The sequence below is a fragment of the Crinia signifera genome, chromosome 9, assembly GCF_055691185.1.
Source record: "Crinia signifera chromosome 9, ASM5569118v1, whole genome shotgun sequence".
Classification (NCBI taxonomy): domain Eukaryota; kingdom Metazoa; phylum Chordata; class Amphibia; order Anura; family Myobatrachidae; genus Crinia; species Crinia signifera.
Window position 1 is genome coordinate 120,769,261 of NC_139225.1, and position 18,073 is coordinate 120,787,333.

General features: G+C 43.3%; 1 long non-coding RNA gene across 2 annotated transcripts in view; it reads right to left on the reverse strand.

Moving 5' to 3' along the window:
• Window positions 1–1,069: 1,069 nt before the first annotated feature.
• The window catches only part of LOC146036690 (uncharacterized), a 143,107-nt gene continuing 126,103 nt past the window's right edge, over window positions 1,070–18,073 (reverse strand). The window contains exons 4-5 of one of the 2 annotated variants that reach the window (XR_014460930.1): window positions 3,418–3,584; window positions 1,070–1,250 (exon numbers count right to left, since the gene is read on the reverse strand). This is a non-coding gene — a long non-coding RNA (uncharacterized LOC146036690). Of the gene's footprint in view, window positions 1,359–3,417; window positions 3,585–18,073 lie in introns of both variants that reach the window. The other variant, XR_014460929.1, reaches the window with a different exon arrangement.

Consider the following 18,073-nt stretch of genomic DNA (forward strand, 5'->3'; position numbering starts at 1 on the left):
GATGAGCACATTCAAGACTCTTGACGCACTCACTATGCTGCAAGCCCACAAGGGGCTTCTCCCTCCATGCGAGTCATGGACACCCACGAGGGTAAATAGCCCGTGTAATTCGGGATTTCAATGTTGGAGAGATGACAGTCAGAAACCACGACTGTCGGTGAGTCATCCGGCACCCCTACGTAGACATTGACAATTCCCCTTGTCTTTGGCCGTTTCCCAAAAGTTTGCATATACAGATGTGTCCTCCCTCATCCTTGCTGCCATCATGTTAAACAGTGCTTCTACTCATCTACTCATCCCTAGTTGCCGGGTATCTTTTTGGGCATTTTGTTTCCTGAAAATGCATCTTATTCTCAATTGCAAATGACCATTCTTGTCCTGGGTTCAGTGACTTTTAGTAATAGACGTTCTACACTGTGTTTCAGAAGCCAACCAAAAATCTAAATAATTCCTCGTGTTTGGTCTCTATGAAAGATATGACACAGTGTAGTAAAAACTCTAATTGAGGAAGCAAGAAAATACAAATCACTTGTATCTACAATATATGAAGTATACGTTTCATTTATTCCACTTAAAAATGTTCTTTCATCAATGTTTCTAAGCAATAACAGTTACAGTATTTTGTTATGTTCGCTATATAGACTTGGCATTGACAAACAGGTGAATTTCTTTGGCATATTATAAAAAGGTGTAAAAGAATGTAGAGTGGCAAAAATGTAAATTAAAGGGTTACTACAGTAGCAGCATTTCTACGCATCTGGGCTAATTTCCAAGAGAGCAATATAATCAGGGAAGTCAAGATTATTTAATATAGTTGCCGAACACTTGGATAAAAGCCTAGCTTAAGTACTGCAAGAAATTAGCTTGGGTCACAAACTTTATACAGCTGATGTAAAATAGACGGAAAAAAAGATATAGTCCAGGACTGTGTCTTCTTAGTTTGTGCTGGCTACAGTTCCTTCACTACACTTTTGATACAAATCAGATATTTTGCAAAACTTTAATTGATTTACATAAATAGCTCTTTAAAGTCTATAAAATATCTTCAGATGATATGAACATTGCAGATCAAAGAACATGGAAAATGGTATGTCACACTGTGGTAAAGCCAGTGATCCTCCACTTAAAAAACCATTAGACTTTGTTGCTCCGTAATGAGCTAATCTTGAATCACTGTATCCATCTCCTTCCTTTTCCTTTGAACTTAGGAATCATAGACATCACTGAGAAGAGTCACGCAATTCTTAACTCTGTGGATTCCACAAACACCACTACTGTACCATGCTGTGTTAGTCATTCAGAAGTGCACATCCTAATATATAATGAAAATGCCTACATGTACTAAGGAGTACCTTCACCTGTAATATAAATAAGCATTAACTTGTTATCTGAAGAATCTAGCTTCTGCTGTGTGTTAAAGTTATATAGTTCTGTGTTAAAAGCTCTGGAACTCATACAAGCATTCTTAATGGACTCATGAGAACGTGTTTTGTCAATAAACTGCAGCAAAGCCGCAGATCTTCAGAACATTGGACCAAAATGGTTATATACTGTAAGAGGGTAACTCTAGGGTACATAAAAGTAATGAAAACAGTGGAGAAGTGAGCAGGCTTTTAGTATGTATTATATAGAATTCACGGTACTCTTTACCTAGAACGGCGCCCGCGATTGTAATCGCGGGCGTCGGGGGTAAAAAATCGCGGCCATCGCGGGCACATTAAAAACGGGTGCGACGCGATGCCCGCGATTTTCCCATAGGGATCAATGTTAAAACGGTGATTGGACGCGATTTCACTGTTAAATGCCTCAATGCCCGCGATTTGGCCATAGGAAACAATGTTAAATGGGCCACAGAGCCCTAATAGTGCCCTTGAACTCTGAAATGGCCCCCACAATTGTTAACGCCACCCCACGATTAACGTCAACCCGAAGCGTGGCGAGCGCAGCGAGCCCGCGAGGGGCGGCGGTACGCGTCCTCCGACCTTTTCATACCCTACTATCCACGTCGGCGTGGAGTTGAGAATAGAATAGTGTGGCGAGCGCAGCGAGGCGAGCGCAGCGAGCCCCGCGAGGGGACGCGGATACCTTCACAGGTAAACGCGTCCCTTCGCGGGCTTCACAGGTGTCCGCGTTGCCACGGACACCTGTGAAGCCCGCGAGGGGACGCGTATAACTGTGAAGGTATCCGCGTCCCCTCGCCACGCTTCGGGCTCGGTGGCTCGCTGCGCTCGCCACACTATTCTATTCTCAACTCCATGCCGACGTGGATAGTAGGGTATGAAAAGGTCGGAGGACGCGTACCGCCGTCCCTCGCGGGCTCGCTGCGCTCGCCACGCTTCGGGTTGACGTTAATCGTGGGGTGGCGTTAACAATTGTGGGGGCCATTTCAGACTTCACGGTGACTATTTGGGCTCTGTGGCCCATTTAACATTGTTTCCTATGTAAAAATCGCGGGCATTGAGGCATTGAACACTAAAATCGCGTCCAATCTCATTTTTAACATTGGTCCCTATGGGAAATCGCGGCCATCGCGGCCATCGCATCGCACTTGATTTTTAGTGCATTCGATGGTCGCGATGGGCGCCATTCTAGGTAAAGAGTACCGAATTCACTTGACAAACGTTATTTAAAAGCCAATTTTCCGCTGACTCACTTCTTCACTGTTTTCACTGCTTCATACATCTACCCTCTGTTTGCCTTGTGGTAAGTGTAAGTGTATTTCTTTATGCAACTATAGTGTTGGACTGGAGCATGTATAGAATGCAGTGTAGAATGCAGTGGTAGGGGCCCATTTGTAATGGCTGGGCCATACACTGCAGAGTGCTGCTGACCATTAGAGACTGCATGGTCTGAGCCCCATGATGAATATACAGTATTTAATAAGTACTGCTAGGGCATGAATGATAATGTACCAGGTTAATTACAGAAATGCACTGTAAAAATACACCACAGACGTGCAGTGAAATGTAACATATCTATATTTCAAGTCTGCAACTTGATGGCTAGAGAATGAAGAGGACAGAGGTATGCTAGGAGCTGTCAATGGATCCTCCAGATTGCTTTCCAGACTGCAAGTCAAATGCAGATGTCCTGGGACAGCAATTACACTCCCCCTAGTTGCAGACCTGTTTGAGGTCACACCAGTCCACTCTCCAGTACTACTTTTGCCATACACAGCCATGTCTATGTCTCAGTACAAACTATGACCATGATCAAAACTACAACTACTGAGGGATCTCTACTCAGCCCTTGGTATGTGTATATGTACAGTATGTATAGCTGCATGTGTGTGCCAAATAAGTGTATGTCAAATGTATATATTAGGGCTTTTTTTCAGGTGGAAAGCTCCAGAATGCCTGTCCTAAAGGGCTTTTTTAAAGATTATGAAAAAACATTAGGGGGTCTGACTTCCAGTACCTGGTGAGTGCTGGTGCAGTCCGTATTTATGCGGTCTTTTCAGAGTGTCCTCATTAATATCTGTCCTGTATGTTAGCCAGCAACGATCACCGTGGCCCTCTACGCGTTTCTCCACCTTCTGTGTCCTCGGCGGCTTCCTCGGGAGGTGTGTCACACCTGTTAAACCCCTATAACAGTAATTAATTAGTACCAGAATGCAAACTCAACAAATATAAGGCTCTGATTTGAAACAAATCTATAGACAAGGGTTAAAATTGTATTGTACAAACTATTCAAGTTGTGAAGTCACTAGTTTAATACACAAGCTAAATTGTGCTTATGGATTCTAGAGAAATCTTAACCAGGGACCTCTCCACAGGTCAGCTAAACCTGCAGTGCAAGAAACATACATGTAAGGGCCACAGGATAGGCTCATTATGCAAAGGATTATGATGAAAACAAACAAAAGAAGTTGACAAGCTAGGCATTGGGGAAAAGGGAAAGTTACTAAAATAGAGATCGATGAATTAATCAATGAAAACTTTGGCATCCAAGAGGCTCTAATGACCCCTGTTCAGGTTTCCCTGTTCAGATGTCCCGGGTTACCCGTTTACAATGCCCCTGAACCCAGATCTCACCCGTATTCCACCCATAATATTTACCGGGTACAATTATTTATTTATTTTTGAGACCATTTACCCCAAGCACTGACCCGTGTTGACTCGACAACCCGGGTTATTGCTTTGGCATAATAAGTGATAATAAGTGATAGTAACTTTCCTTAGTTGACAATAAACTGATTGGAAATATTTAAATTTGCATTAGCTTACTGGACATCCAAAAAGACATTCAGTTTTATGTAGGTTTTCTCGTAAGTGGTTTTTAGTTTAAGATTTTTTCATTTTAAAAACACACAGGAAAATTGAACAATTTGTGGGACAGATAACACTATCAGTAAGGGAACATGAACCGGTAGAAATTCATTACATTAGTTAATAAAATTAGTAGGATACATTGTCAAAATATGTTTAATCAGTGGTGAGAAAGTTGCTTTCAAGTGACAATTTTTAGGTTCAAAGGAAATTAATAGAAGGCAATCGGTTGGGCTTCCATACTGTATTCTGTCTCTACACTATTTTTAAATCTATTTATTAACTAAGACATTTTGATGTCCGATGCTTGTGACACCCAAGCAATATGACCCTTTTGTCCAATATTAGTGGGACAAATCAATGCCAAGTTCAATAAATGTTCTTATAAGGTATGGACAGCAGTCATTCCAAACACAGTGACCACCATTATCATTTATATCATTTGAATACAGATAACCCACTTGCCATTTCAAATATATATTCCAAAAAATGTTTTGAGGGAGAGGCAGCCATATTTCTTCTGGTAATGAAAATGTAAAAAAACACAAAAACTACACATTATACTTTATATACTGAAACCTAGGAGATTTTTACAGAAAAAAAGTGCTTATTGTTGTTTTCTTCCAGATCTCCTGAGTGACCATCAAATATTTCAAGTAGAATTGAAGTTTATTGATCTGCTGTCAAGGTAAAATTGCTCTCTGTTGGCAAAGCAGTTATATGATTCTGTTGTTATACTTTGTTATGCTTGCTGCTTACCCTCAAGACTTTGTTGTCTTCTAAAAACAAACTGCAGTCATTACTGTATTTAAGTAATTATGATTTCCAAAATATAGTAGATAGAGTGTGTGTGTGTGTGTGTGTGTGTGTGTGTGTGTGTATGTATGTATGTATATATATATATATATATATATATATATATATATATATATATATATATATATATATATATATACTCTATCATCAAAAAGATACATGCTGGAAAAGCTTAAAACAAAAAGAAAAATAAGGAAAAAGTGTTTCTGCAGCAGGACGAGATAGCTAAGCATTTGTGTAAGAGTTGAGATCCTGATCGTCAAAGCCGTCAAGCCGGCATGCTTTCCAAGCAGTGGGAGAGCAAAAGTGGGTAGCAGAGACAGTAGGGGCAGCAACCAGAAACAAAGATGGCCTCTGATCTTGAAGGAGGGAGAATTGTGCCTTGGGCATCAAATTTGTTTGGATCGGCTCCACTGATCCTGATGGAGAGATAAAAAGGTGAAAATCTATGGGAAAAACAGTGTGGCCAAAAGTAGATTATATTAACACACAGAAAGTCCAATTTCTTATCTGCCCTTCTGACCCTGCATTAGAAGAATATGCACCAGGTTTATGGCAGGCATATTTACACTGTCTATTTACCATAGCATACTGTAGGATATATAAGTTGCACATTGTGATTCCATAAATAATGTATATAAATATAATCCCTTCATCACACAGTTAGTGAAAAATACCTTCACATAATTTGAATCAATCCACACTAAATATTTACAAAGAATAAGCCGGTTACATTTTTTTTTTATTTAACAAAAAATATTTTACTTGCATAGTATCATTATTTGCCATTCCCATTGTTACGAGCCGCGTCTGGCGGTTCTGTGTAAATGCAGCCTGACGCTTGTAGTTGTTCTGTGTGCAGTTCACCTGCTACATAATTAGGCAATTAGCACTCTGCCTTGTGTGTCTAGCTGCTCACCTGCAGTTACTTTCCTCATTTAGGGGGCTTGTCCATTTTAGCTGTTCTGATTGGATATTGCTCCCTATATTACCCAGCCTACATTAAGCTCTGTGCTGGTTATACTGCTTGTTTCTAGCTATTGCAGCAGATCATATGCAGTCTTTCCTGACCCGCCTGCATACCTTAAGATATGCTAAGCTTGCTATTTCCCTGTAAGTGTCTGATCCTGGGTGTTCCAGCCTATACTGGCTCTGTTAGGAGCTTCTGTTTATGTACCTGTGTTTTCACCCATTTGTCTGTCTGTAACTAGAACTGCCCCACAGTCTGGTCCTGCTGAATGTCTGTGAGTGTTGCTAGTAGCGTCTATTAAGCTATATAATATACATACTGTCTGTGTTACTACTAGTGGCTACTACGCTACTGGAGCATGTCTGTATGCTTGTTTGTTTACCAGTACTGTGTCGCTATTAGTGATTACTTCTGCCTATTGGCACTGCTTGTCTATGTGTCTGTAACCGGTATTGCTTTGCATTCCGGTTCTGTCCGTTGGTCTTCTCATATTGTACTCAGGCACTACAGTGACTGCATCATTAAACACTCCTTGTCATTGCAGTTTACTACCCTGTACTTATATTATAACCTCTATTGTACAGTGACTCTGGTGTGCACCATCCGCTGCAGTGGTCCGTGCCAGTCACACACAGTAGTGTTCTTAGTGTCTATTGTTTGCCTTGTTGTGTGTCTGGTCCTTTTCCCATTTAGGTTTCTTGCACAATTTTATTTTACAGCATAATGTTAGTATTTTGTGTACATTGGTTAGGACATTGACAGTAGGTAAATCATGTTTTGTGGCTAGATATCTGAAAGATAAATAGTTATTCAATCCAGGATTCCGACTGTTGGAATGTTCCAGCAGTCAGAATCACAGACATTTTCTACGGCTTCCGACACTAATTTGACTGTTGGTACAAACAGTTGAGTGTGAGAATGTCCTGAAATCATCAAAAGTGGTCACGAATTGTGGGAAAACACTGACAATCCACGGTCTTTTCCGAACAACACAGATCTGACAGCCTTTAATGTTGTCGGTAATGGCAGCATTGAATAGGCGAGTGCCAATATTTCCCTTGTCAGGAAATATCAGCACAGATTAATTACCCCCAAAGAGCATACCTTATGCCAGAAAACTGTAATTTAAAAATCAATAAGCTATACTCACACTTGGAGAAGGCAGATGCCTTTGCCTAGGAAGTACATCATACTGTCTGTAGTGTCCACTGAAGGAGCATAGCGACACAATTAGCAGCTTTGTGGTCATGAATGAATAACTGATATAGGTTTGGTGGTAATAATTGGTTGGTCAGTTTGATGATTTCTGGAGTTTTTGCTGAGCAGATTGAATCTTGTTCCAAACTAACTTGCCTGAAATTAATTTTGCAACTATCTTAGAATGAACCCCCTATTAACAAAAAGAGAGGCTTTAAAACTTTTATTTCAGTTATGGATAAGAGGGAACATTGGAAGACATTCATTCGTAATGACTTTTACACTCTAAAAAATAAACTGGATTCACTGTGAGTGTGGGTCCCACCAGATTCTTTATCCTGAACCGAGTACTGTATGGGGATGATCGGATTGGAATGGCATTCCTACTAGCTGGGAACTCCTTCAGATACACAGTTAATGCTTCTCAAATATGGAGCTTCCATTAAACATTTGTTTGAAGGCCACAAGATGCTACCTGTTCCTGGAGTGTGGTACTCTCAACATAGAAAAACACCTGTGATTCCAGCTCTCCATGCTGGCCACTGGACTCTAGCAGGTGACTAGGAGGTGTAGGATGGGTGGCCCGCATGATCCAAAGGCAGTGGAGAGGCCTGGTGTCTAGGTTGTGTAGGTAAGCCGGTGCCGCCATTTTGGTAAAGGACAAAATGTTTTTGGCCAGCTGGAGCTCAACTCAGCCTTCTTCCAGCGACAGCCAATGTAGGCACCATCATGGTATTTAGAGGGGCTGTCTCGGATATTTGGTGTCAGTGCAAATGTCTTTTGAGTGGTTGGTTCTCAGAGTTTCCTGGCATATTCAGTCCTCCTGCTTCATATCTGTCCAAACACAAATGGAGGGATAACCAGCGCTTGGTGGAAACTTGATCGTGAGCTGGAGATCAGAGCACAGCTGATGTTGTAAGTGGGCTGATAACCACACTTACTTTATTGTTCTGTCTCGAGTTCACGTAACAGTTTCTTTTAGCAGGGAGGTATAATCTCCTGGACACTTACATAATGTTTCTATCACGAGTGCACTACAAGGTATCTTTGTTCTTCAAACATCAAATAGCAGTAGGCGGATCGGTACATATGGAGTGTAACTTACTTTTTATTTCTGACCCGAGTTCACATAACGGTATCTTTGAAATCACGGTCCAGTCTCCAAACAATGGTCACAAGAATTTATTCACAGAATACACACACGATGAAAAAGCAGAAGGAGATCCGGGGCGCTGCTGCGGGTTGGAAAGTTCTTCTCTCTGGCGCTGCAGACGCTAAGACGGATAGAGCCGCAGACGGTTCCCATTCACCTTGTCTGACGTGCTGGAATGAAGTGAGCCAGCAAGCAGTACTGACATCAACGCGTTTCGGATTCCTCCTTTTTCAAGACGTACTGCTGTCCTTCTCAGTGTCTGATTTATACTAGACGGCGGAATCACATGATCATGTTTCCACCTCTCATGTGTCACACCTGTAACCTATGGGACCCGGCTCTTATATATATAGCAGCATGTTACTACACTATTATTGTAAACAATGTACAACAAATATAACATATTAATAATACACAATAGTACATAAAATACATGTATAAAATTGATATATAAAATTGATGAAAAAACATCAAAAGAGCCAAAACATCGATTTAGTAAAAACATCGATATATAAGTTAAAAAATATCACAATATATAAATAGGGTAAAATATTCTCATATTTATACATCATAGTAATATATAGGTCCCATAGGTTACAGGTGTGACACATGAGAGGTGGAAACATGATCATGTGATTCCGCCGTCTAGTATAAATCAGACACTGAGAAGGACAGCAGTACGTCTTGAAAAAGGAGGAATCCGAAACGCGTTGACGTCAGTACTGCTTGCTGGCTCACTTTATTCCAGCGCGTCAGACAAGGTGAACGGGAACCGTCTGCGGCTCTATCCATCTTAGCGTCTGCAGCGCCAGAGACAAGAACTTTCCATCCCGCAGCAGCGCCCCGGATCTCCTTCTGCTTCGTGTGTGTATTCTGTGAATAAATTCTTGTGACCATTCTTTGGAGACTGGACCGTGATTTCAAAGATACCGTTATGTGAACTCGGGTCAGAAATAAAAAGTAAGTTACACTCCATATGTACCGATCCGCCTACTGCTATTTGATGTTTGAAGAACAAAGATACCTTGTAGTGCACTCGTGATAGAAACATTAAGTAAGTGTCCAGGAGATTATACCTCCCTGCTAAAAGAAACTGTTACATGAACTCGAGACAGAACAATAAAGTAAGTGTGGTTATCAGCCCACTAACACCGTCAGCTGTGCTCTGATCTCCAGCTCACGATCAAGTTTCCACCAAGCGCTGGTTATCCCTCCATTTGTGTTTGTCCAGTGTTTCCGTTGTTTGGAGGAATTGATGGCCTCCATGGGATAGTACTCAGCTGCTTCCTACTAGCGTTAGTTCCCTATCAAATTTTTGCCAGTATTGATATCTGTCCAGCCAGCCTCCATTTTCTGTTGCCTATTGGATTCCTGGCTTGCACCACAGTCAGATCTCTGATATGCAATTACTGCCACTAAATAATTTTTTTTTAAAAATACCATGTCGACCTCATGCATGTGTCAACATCATGCATGTGTTGACCTAAGCCCATGTCTACCTTCAGGTGTGTCAACCTTGATGCATGTCAACCTTAAGTGGTCGAACCAATGCATGTCGACCTTACTGCTGTTGATCCTATGACCCATACCCCTCTCCTCTGGGCTCCTCCTCCTCACATCTTTTCAGTAACCACCTCATCCAGTTCTTCACCTCTTGATTGTCTTCATCATTTATTTACAGTTTTCCAGCATTTGTTCTTCGTCATTCAAGGCTCTAAATATGTATTCTTCAATATCTTCATCTTCATCTATACCAGGAAGTTCAGAAAAGGGGAACTATATCAAAGATGTTTATTTGTAATTTACTCACAAACATTTATTATTTTTCACTATTTGGAAAATTGTATTTGCTTTTGTTGTCATCTATGCAAAAAAGAATTATTAAACCAGCATGGTTTTCCCTGCAGCTCTGGGGTCAACGATGGTTCCTACATGTTTCGAGGACCCAAGAAATTCCGGAGAATCTGACAGTAACACGCAAAGGGAGAAAACGTCTGCAGCGAGTTCTACACTCAGTGAGCCGTTCGCTCCGGGAAGGGAGGACAGCGGGTGGCAGCAGGGGAACGCCTAACGTTTTATGGGTGCTCCCCTGAGAATACAGGCAATGCCTGCTTGGGGAGAGCGGAGGACATCACATGACATCAGCGGCAGCCCCGAAAACAACAGATAGCGGCTGGAATAAAAGTCAGTTTAACTTTAGATTGACTTTTATTACCGAAGGCGAGAAAAATTATTCAATGGTCAGCGGGTGTTTGGCCTGGCGCTGTTCACCTAGCGAACAAGTCTGAATCAGGTCCTGCGTTTGAAAAAAAAAAACAGGAGCTGATTGGTTGGTACTTTTATCACTCTCCACTTTGGATCTTATTCTGATTGCTTTGCTCCCCTGCGCATTCGTACAAGGGGATCGATGTTTTGCAACTGCGCATGCACATAAACATTTATGCGCATGTGCAGCATCTTTGTGGCCAATTGCATGGAGCAGAGGGGAGCATGCTCCTCCCAGCTAGTGAAGTCTTCTTTGAACAGCTTCACCCCTGTCAGAAGGGGAACATTATCAAATGTAAGGAGATTTTTGAGTGGTTCCCGCACAGGATTTTCCGCTTTGACCTCAAAGATAATTTTCGTTGTGATAGGTGGCGGATACAATTCCAAAATTATCCAAATCCCAATTTAAATAACCTGAAAAGTTAGTCAGTGTTATGTTTAACGAGGGTTGGAGGGCTGTGAGCGCTGCCTGACCGCCTCCTGCGCCGAGCGACCTGCGGGATCCGCATACACCTAGCGCTGCGGGCAGGGCCGGCGCCACCACTAGGCAAGGTTAGGCATTTGCCTAGGGCGCCGGCCACTGGAGGGCGGTAGTGAGCTGGCCAGCAGCAGCAGCAGGAAGCTACTACGCACGCTACCGCGCAGTCCGCAGAGGAGAGGAACAACTAGAGGAAGCTGCTGCACTGCAGACTCTACAGCAACAAGTGCAGCTATTATGTAATTATATTAGCGTCAATCCTCCGTCTATGGGGGGGGGGGGGGCTTGCGTAAGGCTGGCAGCCCCGGCTACTGCTTGTGGGAGCGAGTGGGTGGCAGTGTGGGCGCTGGGCTCCAGCACCCACCCGAATTGGAGCAATCGGGCAGCGTGCTTCTGCACATGCAAAGTCCGGTGGTTAGACTGCCAGACGAACATGTCACCGGCTCCCGAGTCCCGCAGTGAACCACACTCCAGCCACAGCATCAGCTTCCCTTCACTGGGGCTGGCTCCGCCTACCATGCCTCAGCCCAGCATTTACTTCCTGCTCCTCGTCGTATTCTGTCTGGCAGGGCTGAAATGAATGTGCTCAGCAAGGCAAGCTGCCTTATCTGAGTCATCTTTCACCACAAACTGGGCTGGCAGGCTGTCTCTGCTCTGCAGAGGAAGAAGCACGGATGTCAGGTGGGAATTGTTATTACGTGGGGGTGACATGAGGAGGGGGCTTGTGTATAGTAAAATGTGCACTGGGTGGGGTGACAAATGGGGTAGGGGGCCTGTGCATAATGCAGTGTATTGGAGGTGACATGGGGGAGGGGGCCTGTGTACTAGATGGAGTGACAAATGGGGAAGGGGTGTCTGTGTATAATGTAGTGTACTGGGGGTGACATGGGGAGGGGGCTCCCTTGTGCATAATGCAGTGTCTTGGAGGTGACATGGGGCAGGGGGCCTGTGTACTGGGTGGTGTGACATGGGGGAGGGGGCCTGTGTATAATGAAGTTTGTTCAGGGGGGGTGGTATGGGGGGTGTGTGCATAATGCAGTGTCTTGGAGGTGACATGGGGGAGGGGGCCTGTGTACTGGGTGGTGTGACATGGGGGAGGGGGCCTGTGTATAATGAAGTTTGTTCAGGGGGGGTGGTATGGGGGGTGTGTGCATAATGCAGTGTCTTGGAGATGACATGGGGGGGGGGGAGGCTTTTGCATAACACAGTGTGTACTGGGGGCTCCATTTGTACCCAAACCATTTGTACCCAGCCTATAACTCTTGCACCACCCAGCCTAACCCTGTTCCCCCAATAGGGCCAACACCTACCCCTTCCCTGGCCACACACTAGCCTGCCCTAACTGATTTACCAGTCAGAATGCCGGCTGCCTGTATTCTGGTGTTGGCATCCTGATCACCCCCACAACCAGCTCTTTTCAAGCAAAACAGGGAAAGATTAGTAGCGACCACTGTGGGGGCTAAAACCTGCAGGGTCATCAGGACCCCTTCCCCCCAGACACACACACAGCCTATAAACCAAACCACACACCCACGCACCCTATAACCCTAACCACACGCACCCATGCACCCTATAACCCTAACCACACGCACCCTATAACCCTAATCACAGGGAGCAGGGATCCAGCAGCTGCCGGCATAAAGACCCTTCTCTACAGCATCAGCGGCCTTGGACGGATTTCTGGTGAGAACAATGTTACTGCATACCTCCCAACATTACCCTCTCCAGGAGGGACACATTGCCCTGTTCCTGGACTTCCCTCTTAATTATAATTGCCCTCACCTGTGGTGAACAGGGTAATTGATGAGAAAGATGTTTCACCACAGGTGATGGCAATCAATACTTAAGAGGGAAGTCCAGGAACAGAGCAGGGTAATGTTGGGAGTTATGTTACTGCACCACCTCTCATTTCACCCCCTTTCATCTTATCCCACATTACCTTAGCTCACCATGCCCCCTGTCACCTCACCCCCCTCTCTCTCCCTGTCACCTCGCCCCACATCCTCTCACCCCCCTGTCTTCACACCCCCTATCATCTCACTTCCTCTCTCCAAGCCCACTGTCACTAATAATAATGTGAATTTTGGTTAATTCTGTGGGAATTATGCAACATCCCTTGTTTATATTGTGGTACATTACACTTAAGGACACCCAACCGTTTGCATGACCACGCTCATTTTATGTGGCCACGCCCTCTTCTCCGGAGCATACCCCCACTACAAAATTTCCACTTTGACCACTGTATGTATGTATGTATGTATATATATATATATATATATATATATATATATATATATATATTACATACATCTCACACTCTATATGTATGTATATGCATATATATATTATATATATATTGTTCATTCTAGCACCCTCCATCTTTGAAAACCCATGCAGTTCCTCTTCCCTGCCTGGGTTGTCGCTGTCTGCTGTAGTGCTACTAGCACAGTGTGGTCTGTATATCAGCATTGATATGCAAACCAGACCTGTGTATATATATAATTTTCCATATATGCAGTGGAGGTGGGGAGGGGGGCCCCACAAACTTTTTGGCAGGGGGGAGCAAAATTTATAGTTATGCCACTGATGGTGGCAGTTATTTTTTTACAAGGTGGTGCTTCCTCCCTCTATGGGGGGGGGGGCGGTATCCTGTAGGTTTGCCTAGGGCGCCTAGATGCCTTGCACCGGCCCTGGCTGCGGGGACATCTCACAGTGCCCCGGTCTTACCCACAGAGCCGGGCATTACATGCAAATGATGAGCATCTGAGCCGGCTTCTCCCGGGGTGACATTGCGGGAGCTTTGCTACACATCCCGGGCCGCACTATCCCGTCCCTGCTGCCTCTGCACTGTGTGCGCCCTGTCTGGAGTCTTGGCCGATCATCCGCACTGTCCTCAGTTTTCAGCTGCTCGTTCCCAGCAGTGCAGTTAGAGGATTGTCCTCCTGGACATATAATTGGACCCACATCACCAATCACCTATTAATCAGTCAATTAATGGCTGGGATTGAGCTATAAAATGACTACGAAGTGTGTGACTTAAACAGGATGTGATCAAGCCCAGAGGAGGGGCGAAACGCGTCTTCCTTGGCACCTGGCAGCTTCACTAAACCCCTGACAATCTAAGCAAAGCAGGGACCGACTTTATAACAGACCGCTTCCATGAAAGCCACTTTGAATACCCGGCGCTTGCCGCCCGGCCACTGCTGCACTCCGCACACAGTGAAGGAGCGAGCAGCCTATCATCCCTGCGCCTCCTGTATGAATACCCGGCACCTGCCACCCGGCCACAACTGCACTCCACACACAGTGAAGGAACGAGCAGCCTGTTATCCTGGCGCCTCCTGTAAGGCAATACGCCAATAAGAAATCTATGTCTATGACGATATCCACCGGCAGGACAGGTCCGCAGCAGACTGCGCATTAGATATAAGACACAATATTGTTATTATTGCATTTAACCAACCAAGTATTTTGTGTGTAAATTCTCTAAAAACTGTATCTTTTACTAAATCCTCTCTCACTCACGGAATTGGCCATAAATTCACTGCACTGTCTTTAAGGAGCAACAGTGATTTTCAGGCACGTTTCTTATGTGAGCAGCAGATGGATTCTTTTGGCCAAACCTTTATTTAAATCATGATTCCTTTCTTCCCCTACCCTTCCTAACAATCATCCTCTGGTTCACGATGTTTGGGGTTACAGGAAGTGACTAAAGGTAATCACTGACACTTTAGTATCCAACTCCTAATTTGGATGCTTCTCCAACCTATAAATGTGCCCACTTTATCTCTCTATGATTTTATCTTTCTATGCTAAACTTTCTATTTAATATTCTCTCATTCGCTGGTACGGTCTGGCAATGGTTGCTCTGACTTAATTGTGCAACAGCCACAGCTTATATTATAAACAGTAGTCACCACTACTATCAAGACAAATTGTCGGTATTTTATCTCTGAGACACTGAACTCTAGATTGCCCATTGGGATTAATTTCTCTTCTCTTACATCTGAGTTTAGTTTCGCAAATAACAGTTATTCTAAACTGCTAAAAATAAATTGTTAATTGGTTATTTTTGATGAACTGAACTCGGGAATTATCTGTGAATACTATTGATATTTTCTCTAAAGTCTGAGTTTAGTCACAATTGAATTTTGTTACCTCTGAGATCATACAACCATTCTACTTTGCTGTGATATCCTCAATTTAGGGATTATATTCAGGGGTGTAGTGGAGTATCCCCGCTTTTAAGGCGGGAGATTTTGCCTTTTAAATTTGTGTTTGTACGTGCTGTGTGTCTTTCAACGTATCTTATGTTCTGAGAATACTTTATCTTACAATTTGAATCTAATTAAAAGTTAAGTTTTAAACCATTAATTGTCCATTGAATCTACAGTATACATTTGACACATATGCTATTTGTTTAAAGTGTGCCCCCCAAAAAAGAGTCTTCTTTTTCTACATGTGTGATAGAAGGGGAACACTGTCAGTGCCGGAGCTGCATAACAACAAAGAAAGAGCCGAATGCGGCTCAAGAGCCACGGGTTGGTCGCTGCTGAGATAGGGAGACTATCCCCCATTCCTGGGCTTCATGATCTTTCTGCACTGTAGATGGTAAATAAGCAAATGGATAGACACAGTGCTACTTTGAGGAATAAATGAAAATAACCACCATGGGATAAAAATCACTTTTAAACATTTATTAATAACAATCTCTAACTTAAAAATGTAAATATAAATAAAAAGTATAAAACAGAGAAAATAGATTGATACTGGCAATGGTTAAGTATTAGAGCCACAGTCTCTATCAGTACAAGTATTTAGAGTGACCTTTTGGTCAGTTGCAGTCCCGTTCCTATAGTGACCACCCATATTGGCAACAGTGTCCTTACTCCAATTTTGTACACTCACTATTGGTGGATCCTCACTCGCTTGATGTTGGATTTGCGCGAAAACCAACATCAAGAGAGTGAGGATCCACCAATAGTGAGTGTACAAAATTGGAGTAAGGACACTGTTGCCAATACGGGTGGTCACTATAGGAACGGGACTGCAACTGACCAAAAGGTCACTCTAAATCTGGGGTAGCCAACTCTAGTCCTCGAGAGCTACCAACAGTGCATGTCTTCTCACAGAATCACAAGTGAGCTAATTAGCTCCATCTGTGTATCTTTTAAAATGTGTCAGTGATTAATGAGTGCAGCTGTGCAGCAGCTAGGTTGTCTGGAAAACGTGAACTGTTGGTAGCTCTCGAGGGCTAGGGTTGGCTACCACTGCTCTAAATACTTGTACTGAGAGAGACTGTGGCTCTAATACTTAAGCATTGCCAGTATCAATCTATTTTCTCTGTTTTATACTTTTTATTTATATTTGTATTTACATTTTTAAGTTAGAGATTGTTATTAATAAATGGTTAAAAGTGATTTTTATCCCATGGTGGTAATTTTCATTTATTCCTCAAAGTAGCGCTGTGTCTATCCATTTGCTCTTTCTTTGATTTAGTGGGAGTGACTTCCCCACATTACGCAGCAGCTGGATCATTAACCCCTATCAGCGCCTGTCTGTCTCCGCCTGGGGAATACTCTGTTTTGTAGATGGTAAATGTCTGATGATCAAACCGCTCATTAGAAGTGAGCTTTCAATGGGACGCCAAGCTTAAAACAATGACTGCAATCTATCTAGGTGTCTGTTTGTGTAGTTGATGATGGCACAGAAGCACTTTGAAGTCCATACCCGGAAAGCAGCCCCGTAGCTGCCCGTGGACAAGTTATTTGGTACAGCAAACCCCTCCCTGTCAATGCAAACCCCTCCCTGTCATGTGTTGTTTTCATGTACATGCAGGAGATATCCCACGTGTCATCCACAGCAAAGGAGTTGAGGTAAGTTAGGAGATTTGAAGATGAAGCCATCACGTAAAGAAAGTAGAATTTTGCCCTTTAAGTACAAAGACAAAAATATCATTTTTGTAAAGCATTTTAAGCTAGTATGACTTTTATGAACGCTGACAGAAGAACATTGTGTTTCACACAGCAATAAATAGTTCCTGCATGAAGAGCCATCATCAGCATGAAGCATCTGTTGGTTAGCTATAGCAATGTCTCCCTTGAGGCATTCTTTTTAACTATCATGCTTTATACTATGCATTACGTACCATTTACAAACTGAAATTGAAGCTTCTGAGTGAACTGTATTTTAACTGCACTGACTTTCATTAACCTTTTTAATGCCAGCATCTCTGTGACATATGTTCAAAATATGCAATAAAAATACCAGTCGCTCACATTTGTTAAATAAATTCAAATAAAATATGTTGTGTTAAAAAAATAATGATATTTCCTATATATATATATATATATATAGACGGGCGTGGGGGCGGCGGCACTCGGAAATAAGACACAGCAGGCAGTTGAATAACATGCACCTTTGATAAAGGGACCTAGAGGTCTCGAAACGTCAGGAATTCAACTGCCTGCTGTGTCTTATTTCCGAGTGCCGCCGCCCCCACGCCCGTCTGCATATCTGACAACCTGTCAGTTCGGAGGGCACCGGATTGTTTGCTGACTCCCTGGGTGGGAGAATACATTGCTGCCATCGGTGTGGAGTGCCGTCCCAGGACACTCTATATATATATATATATATATATATATATATATATATATATATAGATTCCAAGACTGCCGGCACTCTGTATAAATGGCAATGGTCCCCGGTGCCCAAATAGTGAGCAATACAACTTCCAAAGGAATGTTGGCACTCAGGAGGCAAATCACGGTGTGAAGAAAGCAGATATAATGTCAAGCTTTCGGGGACTTGAACCCCTTCTTCAGGACAAAACCTACAGCACAGAGACATACATAAAAATGACATTTATACTCACAACCTGAACGCTCCCACTGCGTCCCGCGCGGCACACGCCGTCAGACTCAGCA